The sequence below is a fragment of the Simochromis diagramma genome, unplaced genomic scaffold (assembly GCF_900408965.1).
Source record: "Simochromis diagramma unplaced genomic scaffold, fSimDia1.1 OVJJ01000325.1, whole genome shotgun sequence".
Taxonomy (NCBI): Eukaryota; Metazoa; Chordata; class Actinopteri; order Cichliformes; family Cichlidae; genus Simochromis; species Simochromis diagramma.
Genome location: NW_024387291.1, coordinates 1,478,141 through 1,488,887, shown reverse-complemented (window position 1 = coordinate 1,488,887; position 10,747 = coordinate 1,478,141).

Sequence of the window (10,747 nt, the reverse complement as noted above, 5' to 3'; positions counted from 1 at the left end):
TGCCAGTCAAGCACACTTTGGTCCTGCTCGCGTACAATTTGTGGGATCATGATAAACTTGTTCCTGCACCTGATCTGCAGTAAGATGTGAACATTAGGGAGCTTTTTGAGATTCTGTTCAGATTCTGTTCTAAAACCACAACTGAACTGGAGTTAGGATTAGTTGCCTCACTTATTTACTTTATTAGTTTTAATCTTTTAACTTTATGCACATTGCATTAAGCAAAAGTGCAACAGTCTTTGACTTGAAGAAATTTATTTAAAATTTAAACCTATTTACTGCATATTCCAGCATATCAAATAAAACATTTTTTTAGTGTTTACACTCACTCTTTCAAATAGTTGCAAGTAAAACACAACAAAAAATAAATAAAATCAAAGAGTCCTGTCGCTCTTAAATCTATTTTTACCTGTTTAGCAGGAGTGGGGCAGGGGGAGGTTTGCCACAGCAGTCACGTCAGTGGGGGGCTCCGGGGGTTTCTCTGTGAATTTCAGATTTGAAGTGTAATTTTCGCTGTGGAAAGAAGTTATTTCCCATACAGAGTGAACAGCGGACGCTAATGTTTTTGTCACTTTTTACAGAATCAAACTCAAAGTAATGTCATTACTTCCAAGCTTTAAACGCTGCATGGTCGCACTCTCTCCCGGCATTCCTTATTATCCATTGTTGATCCACACACGTCTGTTGCTGCCACGGACGTCGCATGCTCGTACATCAGTTGTCATGAGACACTCTCACAAACAACATGACTGTTTAGTAACACAGTAACGCAGCGTGCTTACGGGAAAGTAGCAGTAATCTAATTACTTTTTTGCAACAGTAATCGCTTACTTTACTCGTTACTTGAAAAAAGTCATCGGATTACAGTTACTTCCCACCTCTGCTAGTGGGGCTTTTCTTCTGCTGTTCCTGCAAATATCTTCAGTTACTCAGCTACTCTTTTCAGACATGTCTTGAGTTTCTTTCGCAAGAAATATGATTGAAATATTCATCGTGTTTTCTGCATATTTTGACATGTTACTTTTTGGTAATTGTGTGGTGTCTAACCGTGTGTACTTACACTGTTTGTGCTTTGGTCCTTAAGTAGAACAAAGGCAATGTGCAATTGCCACTAAACAATAGAGCCTATGAAGCAGCCTGATTATTAAGCAGAACATGTGCACGTACTCTAGTTTTAAGTATCCTGGTTATAATTCTGTATTGTTTTCAGCAAAGCTGGTTTCTATGTGTCATTTTTTTCCTTTCCTATTCTCTACATGTAAACACTGTGAGGCAGCAGACTTGAGTCATAATGCATTTCCTTGTAAATTGTTTTCATTCCTTTAAAACGTTCATTTCTGTGATTATCCGGTGCTTGGTATTGCAAAGCAAAACACACATAACAGATAAACGATGTAGAATCTAACAAGGCTTTTAAATATTTGCTGTTCTGCTTCATCGTTTCTGTGGGAAAAATCACAGTTTTTCCTGTTGATTTTTTTACCTTCTTTTTTCTTGCACTTGGGGCCGTGCATTTCCTGCTTCATAATTCATTTTCGCACTACAGCACATTTAATTATCCATCTTGGCTCCAGATATATAGCGTGTCTACTGTAATTCTGGAGAAAGAGCTATTTAATTGAAAGGTCATTAAGTGCTGGGACAGAAGTGCAAGTCATTAGCAATTAGGGAAAACACAAAAGGATATTACAAGATGATGAGTGGAACTTTATCGCTTGGAAAATGAGGGATGTGGTGAATAAAGACAACAAAGGACCAATAAACAGAAACGCAAAGCTTGTAAGGATATGACTCAAATCCTGTGTTTTTATGTTTAGTGAAGTGTGGCGTCCATTGTTTCTCTCTGATAGTCAAAGATTAAGAGCTTTAACTGTGGATCACTAATGATTTGAAGGCAAAATGGGAGCAGAGCTGTGCTTTGTGTGAGTTATGACACAGCGCTGTGCCTATGGCTATTCAGATGTGAATTACCTCTGTGAGTTATTATTCAGATTTCAATTTTAATAATGTACCTCTTCTGATTTCTGCTATTATTCAAATGCAACCTGTGAAGGAAACCGCAGAGAAGTTCTCCCCTGACAGGAACACCACCTCAGCATGTAGCCCGTATCAATAATGGAAGATGGATTACAGCTTTGGACCGATGACCATGTCTGTCAGGAGACCAGATGTGGAGGAGGGGGTTTCACAATAAAGGTCCAGCTTAGATTTAAAGACTGCAATCTGACTTTTGTTTATACAGTACACCTGACATGCTGCGCAAACAGAGATCTGTTACGTGCAGAAGTAAAGAGAAAACTCAGACCTCTAATCAAATACCAAACCTTAATTGAGAAGATTGTTAAAATATGAAATAAAAATGAAGGTTTCATCAGTTGTGTTGGCCCAGGTAGGGCTCCCTTATTTCTTAGGGCTCACCACAGTGGATGGATTCACATATTTGATTTGGCGCTCCTCTTATTTATCTGGGCTCTGAGTGTTATCACAGTAGCTTGTGACTCCCCTGAGGCTGAGCTCTGTGTCTCCTCGTGCATCTTTTTGATCTTCATCACTTAGGCCTACAGCAGGCAAAAATCCAGGAAAGCCTGGGTCTGCCTCTCCTGCAGTTCTTAGCCCCGCCCACTAAGCAAACCATGCTATATGCCTCTTAAATGGATTAAAAACAAATTAAACTCCCTGCTGACTTTTGGTTCCTCACTGGACCATATTGTCTAAATTGAGTTATTTTACAATCATTTTGCTTCACTTGAAACAACAGGTCAAGAAATAAACATACGCATATGAAAATCCAGGGCACTGAGTGTGCTGTGCGTGTACAGTTGTAATATAACTTATGTGAGTGCAAGTGCAGTTTTTCGTGATTGGAGCCAAACACCCCCATCAAGCTTATACAGTGTTCAGCCAACCCTGCATACAGGTACCTAAACTCTGCCTACAGTAAAACTGGCGATCTTGGACGGATGTTTTGGGTGATGACTCAGAAAATTATTATACACCCTAACAGATATTTGTATCCTGTGCTGCTTAAAAAAATGTTTTTCTCTATAAACCTAATAAAAGTCCTTGTCAACTGATAGCTGATGGTTTTGAGTTTGTGCTTCATGAATCTGTTCCCTCATTTGTTCCTTCACAGACTGCTAACCTGCTGATAAAACCCCCTCAAATCTAATTTCCTTCTGGAAAAATGACAAATATCAGTTTTTGACCTCAGTAAAGTTTTCAAATTTATCTCACTCAAAAATAGAGTTAATGTTCTTCATATTTCGAGTTAGTTTTTATTATCATTTTACTTTGACTTTGTTTTTTTTTTAACTTTAGTTTGTTTTGGGTTCTTTTACTAGACTTCAGAGTGGGTTTTCTTAGTTCAGTTTTAGTTTTTTTTTTTATTAGTTTCAGTGTTACTTTCTGTCTTTATAATGATTATCTTTTATTGCTATATGGAGGGAAAGTGTCCGAGGCAAGATTTGGGAAAATCAGTGCAGGTATTAAAAACCCAGAAACAAGAAAAAGCTCATCAGTAGTTACCCTAATACAGCCATTCAAAGCTGTATATATCTGAGTTACATACAAGAAGACTAGAGAAAACTGAAGCTGTCTTTGCATTTGAAAAACAAATTAATGGCATTATTAATGTGTTTGCATGTTATCCTGGGTCTGTGTGGGTTCTCTCAGCTTCATTTGTGTAATCAGCATTGGTGGACTTACTTCCCAATTTAAAAGGTCCTGTGTAATATTTTTTAAATATTATTACTTCATTCAACAAGAACTTCTGTGATTTCTGAAGAAAGAAATACATGCAACTGAAGCCAGAAGTGCATTGTTGGCCTCGGATGAATATTTTAATTGGCCAAAAAGGAAAGTTCAGGTTGTCAGAACGTTTGTCTGAAAGTGTAAATCTTGGTAACATCAAGAAAGTGTTTGAATCACTTGATATTTTGAATTCTCAGGGCTACAGTGTACTCGCCTCTGTCAGTGCGCCCCAGGGCAGCTGTGGCTACAACGTAGCTTGCAATTGCCAGTGTGTGAATGTGTGTGTGAATGGGTGAATGACTGAATGTAGTGTAAAGCGCTTTGGGGTCCTTAGGGACTGAGTAAAGCGCTATACAAATGCAGGCCATTTACCATTTTACTACTTAAGCTACAAAGACTACAAGTGGAAATAGGAAAGCTTTCTGAATAATGCTGCATATTCATATACAGATACCTATCTATAGAGATTCCTGATGGGACTGGAAAAATCCCTGGTGAGGTCAGCTTCTGTCAGACCACTTTAAATACAACACGCTGACAGTTCTAAATGTGTAATAATACAGAAAAATATGTTACCTTCTTCAGCTTTGAACTGATGTATTCATTTGGGATGTAGAGAATACGGTTGGTATAAGATAATACTACTACAAACAGTTTACGTAATGTTTTAGTGGAAACAGGCTGCAAACACAACACTAGATATCAAGTAAACTGTTTAAAGTCCAGATGAAAAAAGTAAGGCCAGCATGTGCTGCCCTTTCACCTCTGTGTCTCGTCCACATTAACATGATAAATATAATAGCTGATAGATCAGCGGCTGTTCTTGCCCCTTCAGAAAGCTGAAAGAGAAACACAAAGCTGACTCATCCTCTGACTTCTATCATATTACACATAAAAAAAAATCACATATTTACCCCCAACCCTGGTTCTGCCAGAGATTTCTTCCTGTTAAACGAGAGTTGTTCCTTTCCACTGTTGTCAAGTGCTTGCTTATTATTATTGTAGGGCCTTTACCTCACAGTATGTATGTATGTATGTATGTATGTATATATATATATATATATTAGGGGTGCAACGATACACAAAATTCACGGTTCGGTTCGGTTCGATACTTTGGTGTCACGGTTCGATATTTTTTCGATACAAAAAAAATGTTCATGCCTTTTTAATTTGTCATTTATTAAAATTATAAATATATATTTTAACTCAAAAGTACAGTTTTTAAATTTAACCCTAACCCTTGTGCGTGTTTTTTATTTTGACAGCGAATGCGCACCTGCGGACCACTTATGTGCAGCCCTGGTTATTTAGCTCGTGATATTGCAGCCACAGAAATTCTTTTGTCCATGAAACCATAAAGCTGCACTTTCTTTTTGCCTTATAGTCTGATTTGTCATAACTTCTCCGTTTTGTGGTAAGCTTTTCTTTGGCTGTCACTTCTTCACCCTGACCTGTCTTATTTGGCTCAGCAGAACTAAAATATATATCCTGCTGCTTTTACACACGCACTCACATAAGCTCAGCGATTCTCTGCGCGATCAACCTCTCACATGTTTAAGCTGCGGGAGATTTCACTTGTCATGTTTGCATAGTAAGCTAACGATTAATAAGACGATGTCAGAGGAATTGGTGCACAAATTATCATCACTCACCAATCAGTACTGTCGCTCTCTATACACACTTCGCACGATTGCAAAGTGAAAGCAAAAAAACAAGCGCAAATTCAAACGCGATTTCAATATGTCACATATTGACAGTGGCTCACCGATGCCAATGACATAATTACCCAGCTACATTTCTGAAAGAATGCAAAAGCATTGACATATATTTTTCCTTCCTACAATAGCCCGACGGGCAGGGCAGAGATAGATTTTGGTAGCCCGACTGAAAAAAATCGCTAGCCCCGGGACGTCGGGCTAGCGATATTGCAAGCCCTGTATCTGATTGAGGAATCACTCATCTTTGGAAAAGAGAGTTTATTACAGAGAAATGTCTCTTTCCAAAATAAAAGCTATACTATCCGCTTCTTCTGGGCTATATTCTCAGCAGCATAAGGAGAATCATGTGCTAACAGCTGTCTAAATGACTCGGCTAAAGTTAGTAGCATGCTTGTTGTTTTTGTCTTTGCACTAGGATGATGTCGGCCTAAATGTGCAGTCATATTCGTTGTGTTCCCACTAGTGCTTTCAGGTTGATCTCGTTGAAATGACCTTAACGCCACAACACGGCAAATCTCCGTTAACGAGCTACCGCCGATCGCCCCGTGCATGGGGCTAGACGGCCAACACGTTAACGAGCTAACTGCGCTAACACACTAGTTCCCACCCATGTAATTGAGCATTGCGTGGCACATCCAACATACTGTTTTACTTTAGTCCATGACTCGCTTACCTTCAGGGTCATACGTCACATGAAAACCAAAATAATTCCAAACGCCAGATCTGAATGTTGCAAGGAGAGCTTAACTTCTGTCTTGCTAGCTTGCCCTGTGCTCTTCCTTCTGACGATGCTGTCTGTGTTGAGCGCTCAGTGGATCTGCGCTCGACAGTGCAGCCTAGGCGGAGTAGTCGAACGCAGATTCACTGAGCGCTCAACACAGACAGCATCGTCAGAAGGAAAGTTGATAAAATAAATTACAAATGTTGTATTGTTCGATACATATGCGTACCGAACCGAAAGCACTGTATCGAACGGTTCAATATCGATACGAATATCGTTGCACCCCTAATATATATATATATATATATATAAGCTTTAAGGAGGGAAAAGTTCATAGCACCATATTAGAAACTGTGGATATGTTGTTGGAGCCAGTGGTTTGTGCCTTTAATTTGAACGTCCTATTTGTTTTACAGTGACATTTGTTGTTCTCGATTACTCTCGTGCAGCACATCCACAGTTGTTGATGTCAGTGTGTGTTTTCATGCATCCTGCTGGCTGAAAGTATTAATGTTTATTTTACGTCTGTACTGTGCCTGCAGCTGTTGGCGTCAGTGTGCCTGCGTGTGCGTGAGTGTCTTCAGATATTTAAAGACCTTTTGTTTGTGGTTGCCTCCACTTCAGATTGAGAAAAACAGCAGCAGTACATTCCTTGGTGTGTGTGGTTGGGCTGGGAGCCGTTACACCCTGGTCCACTGTGGCTGATCTGGCACTTAAACTCAACATTAACCAAAAATTTAGACATAAAGTGGCTCCCTCTGTCCAGCTGAATGCATCATGACCTCAAAGCTTTTTGTTTTTGTCGCTTTTGTTTTCAAAAATGAAAGCCCTTAACTGATGTGGTAGAGGTTTAGGGCTTTGAGTAGTTTGCCAGCCTTTTATTGCTGTTGTTTTTGTTTTATAACTTTGAACTTTTTACACATGAAAATGAGTTTTGTGGGTATGATGTTCTGTTTTCGGAGCAGGTCATAATCCCAGTGGAGGTGTGAGACTATTAAAAGTGGAGCAAAAATGAACCAACAGGTGATACAAATATAAATATAGTGCCAAACGACTATGTTGCAGCGTAGCACAGGTTAATCCCTCTCCTTAAAACTGTCAGGCCTCTCTGCATTTATAGAAACTAGCAAACGACCCTCACCCCGCTATAAAAGGGAGCTGGCAGTAACCCATCAATAACTTGGTGAAGTGACTACTTCATCTGTCAGGTACTAACAGTATCTCTTCATCATGGCACCTGTTAGTGGGTGGGATATATTAGGGAAAAAAAAGAACATTTTGTCTTTAAAGTTGATGAGTTAGAAGCAGAAAACTGGGCAAGCATGAGGATAACAGCTAGTTTGATGAGGGCCAGTCTGTGATGGCTAGATGACTGGGTCATCTCCAAACCTGCAGCTTTCCCTGTCATGGAAACCGTATTCCCTGATGGCTGTGGCCTCTTTCAGCAGGATAATGCTGAAGAAAACAAAGGTTCAGGAATCATTTGAGGATCACAACAAGTTTGAGGTGTTGACTTGGTGAAATTCCCCATATATCAACCTAGTTGTGGATCTGTGGGATGTGCTGGACAAACAATTCCAATGCATGGAGGCCCCACTTCAAAACGTCCACTACATATAGGATCTTCTGCTAGTGTCTTGGTGCAGATACCACAGCACACCTTCAGGGGTCCAGCGGAGCCTTCAGCAGGTCCGGGCTGTTTTGGCAGCAAAAGGGGGGCAACACAATATTAGGCAGGTGGTCATAATGTTATGTCTGATCAGAGCTCCCTATTTATTACATGTTATGATGCAATCATTTGCACATTTAAACTAAAAGGTGCCAAATAACCTGCATTGTTCCTTGAGCTCCAACCTTAAAGTGTTTACTCTGTCAAAATCTTTGTGATTTAAGACTTCTAGTTAAAAGTAACTGGAACACTTTAAATGATAGATTTGTTAACGATCAATGCAGAGGTGCACAAATGTTCATTCTGCAGCACTTAGAATTTCTCATCATTAAAAGTTTGCTATTAAAATGTGTCCAGAGCTTTTCAAAGTGATGCATCCTAATGAGATGTAATGATGTGTGTTGCAGTGCTGCCCTCTAGTGAGATGATGCAAGTCGCCGTAATCTATTAAAACACACTTCCCATCAGCCAAACACCTTCAACCGAGGCCTCGAAGAACTCAGAGTTAAAATTTTAAAATTAATTTATTATATGTCTTTGTCATAGAAGTCATTACTTTTTGTTCATGGTTAACATAGTCATTCATATAGAGAACAAATGATTTTTTTTTTATTCATCATTTTCAGTTAATTTAAAAATTTACACTCTTCATTGTGACCCAGCAGAGGAGAAAAATATCTTTTTTTCTCAAAAGTATGTTCTCTTGGTTGTTTTTTCCCCCCTTTCTGAGGGGAAAAGCCCCTCTGCACTCTCCTCTTCCTCCATCTCCTGTTCTCTCCCTCGCTCTTCTTTTGGATGAATGGACGCAGAGGCGTGGGAACACCTGAACACACTGGAACGATGATGAACACGGGCAAAGGGGCCAATGTGCAGCGGGAGCCACGAAACAACGTACAGCCTGCATCATCCCTCGCACGTATACAGTAAGACACGTAACTGCGCGCACACACACACACACACACACACACTTTCCCCACAGACACCCATTAACTGTTCTAAAACAAAAAGATAAAAAGAACTAACTAAATTTAAGCCCCAACAATGATATAAAAAATAAAACTATGTGAACATTTACAATCATCATCAGTGCTCGGGGACAGGAAGAGGCAGGGGCGGCAGTAATTCTGTAATTATATTACATACGTCGCAGGTGGTAGAGTCATATGATGCCACTGCACAGCAAAGAAAAACCTTACGACAGTCTCTGCATACATGTTTTGAGTTCTTAAACAATGCAATCATTTAGCAAAAAACTAATAATATTAAAAAAAAGAAACAAAAAAAAAACAAACAAAAACAAAACAAAGTGCTGAAACCCAGACATTTCACTGGGATCTTTCCAACAAAAAACACCCCTCGAAAACATTTTCAGTATCCCCGTCATGTAGCGTTTTAAATTCCTTTCTTATTAACCAAACGCAGTCTGTGTAAACAGGGGAAAGCTAAATCTGGCACACTGGCAGGAGGTTGGTGAGCATCAGATGGGTATGGATGTGGCTGACTGCCCTGTTGATTAATTGGCTGCAGACATGACTCTGCCCCTGGGGACACGAGGCCGGGTGGCAACGCCGTGGTGAGTGCCAATCATCTGCTGAGGCTCCACTGTAGATATGTGCACGTGTGTGTTATGTATGCTAGCGTCATTTGTAAGTTTTCACAAGGACAAGATGGACGGCAGGTAGATGTGCTTTATGACAGGGATGAGCAGAAAACCTCTTAGCGGTCACCGTGTGAGGCCAGGCCAATGAAAGCAGATGCAGATGTTACTTTGTTGATAACTTGTTGGATTAATGCTGTGTTAAGTTTTTAGGCCACTGACTGTATATAGAAAATGGATAGCCACATTTCTTCTGATGGCCAGCAGGGGGCGAACCATCCGGCAGCAAAAAGAATCATCTTTTAAATACAGTCTGTGTTTTTGAATAAAATCAATTTTTATAAAAAACCCGTAAACGCTGATTATTGTTTTGTTTGAAAAAAGCATGTTCTGAAGCTGCTTATTGAAGCCATCGTGCCCCAAACACCGGTGACTGAATCAATTACAGTGAAATCTGGCATTGATAAGCACAACAAAACAACCCTGTTTTACGATATACAGATTTCCTGACACGCTGACAATTACGTGTTTTATCTCAGAAGTACACAAACAGTTCACGCTCCTCCCCCATGCATTTATTTGTGTGTATGCAAAAAAAAAAAAAAAAAAAAAAAAACCCCAAAAAAACCAAAAAACACCTAAAAGAAAAACACATCCCTCCAGTTAAGGTGCAATTCATAGTTTTGTAGGCAGAAGTAGTCTGTGTTTCAGCATGCAATTCAAAATAAAAAAAAAAAAGAAGCTATTTTTCCCAAATATGTTTTGATCATTTTTGACATCTTTGTCTGCTTAAAGGGAAAAAAAAGCAAACACCACACACAAAGCAGGAAGGAAAGCATCAAATCAGCACCACACTGCTGTGTGACAGACACAGGAACACCAAACATGAGAGATAAATGGCATTTGGGTTGTTCTTGGGTCAAGACTCTGGCCCAAACCGGTTCTGAGTGGCTGAGCAACGACAAAAATGTTTTTTGGTCACACAATGGCGAGCCTTCATAGCGATCGCATAAAAGCGAGGGCACAAACAGAGCGCCTACAGTAGTCTGACTGTTCGACCAGCAGAGGACTCTGACACAATCAGAGCACAGTAAGAATACAACAAAAAACAGAGGCTGGACTGTGTGGGTCTCTGTGAGCATGTACATAGACTGAGTGTGTGTGTGTGTCGGTCCTACTATGGGAACATAAATCAACATAGTAAGGAAAAAAGATTTAAACACACATACATGAATCAGGTGGTTATGTTGTGCTGTCAGAAGGAAAGGATGATGTCATAAAATTTAAAAAAG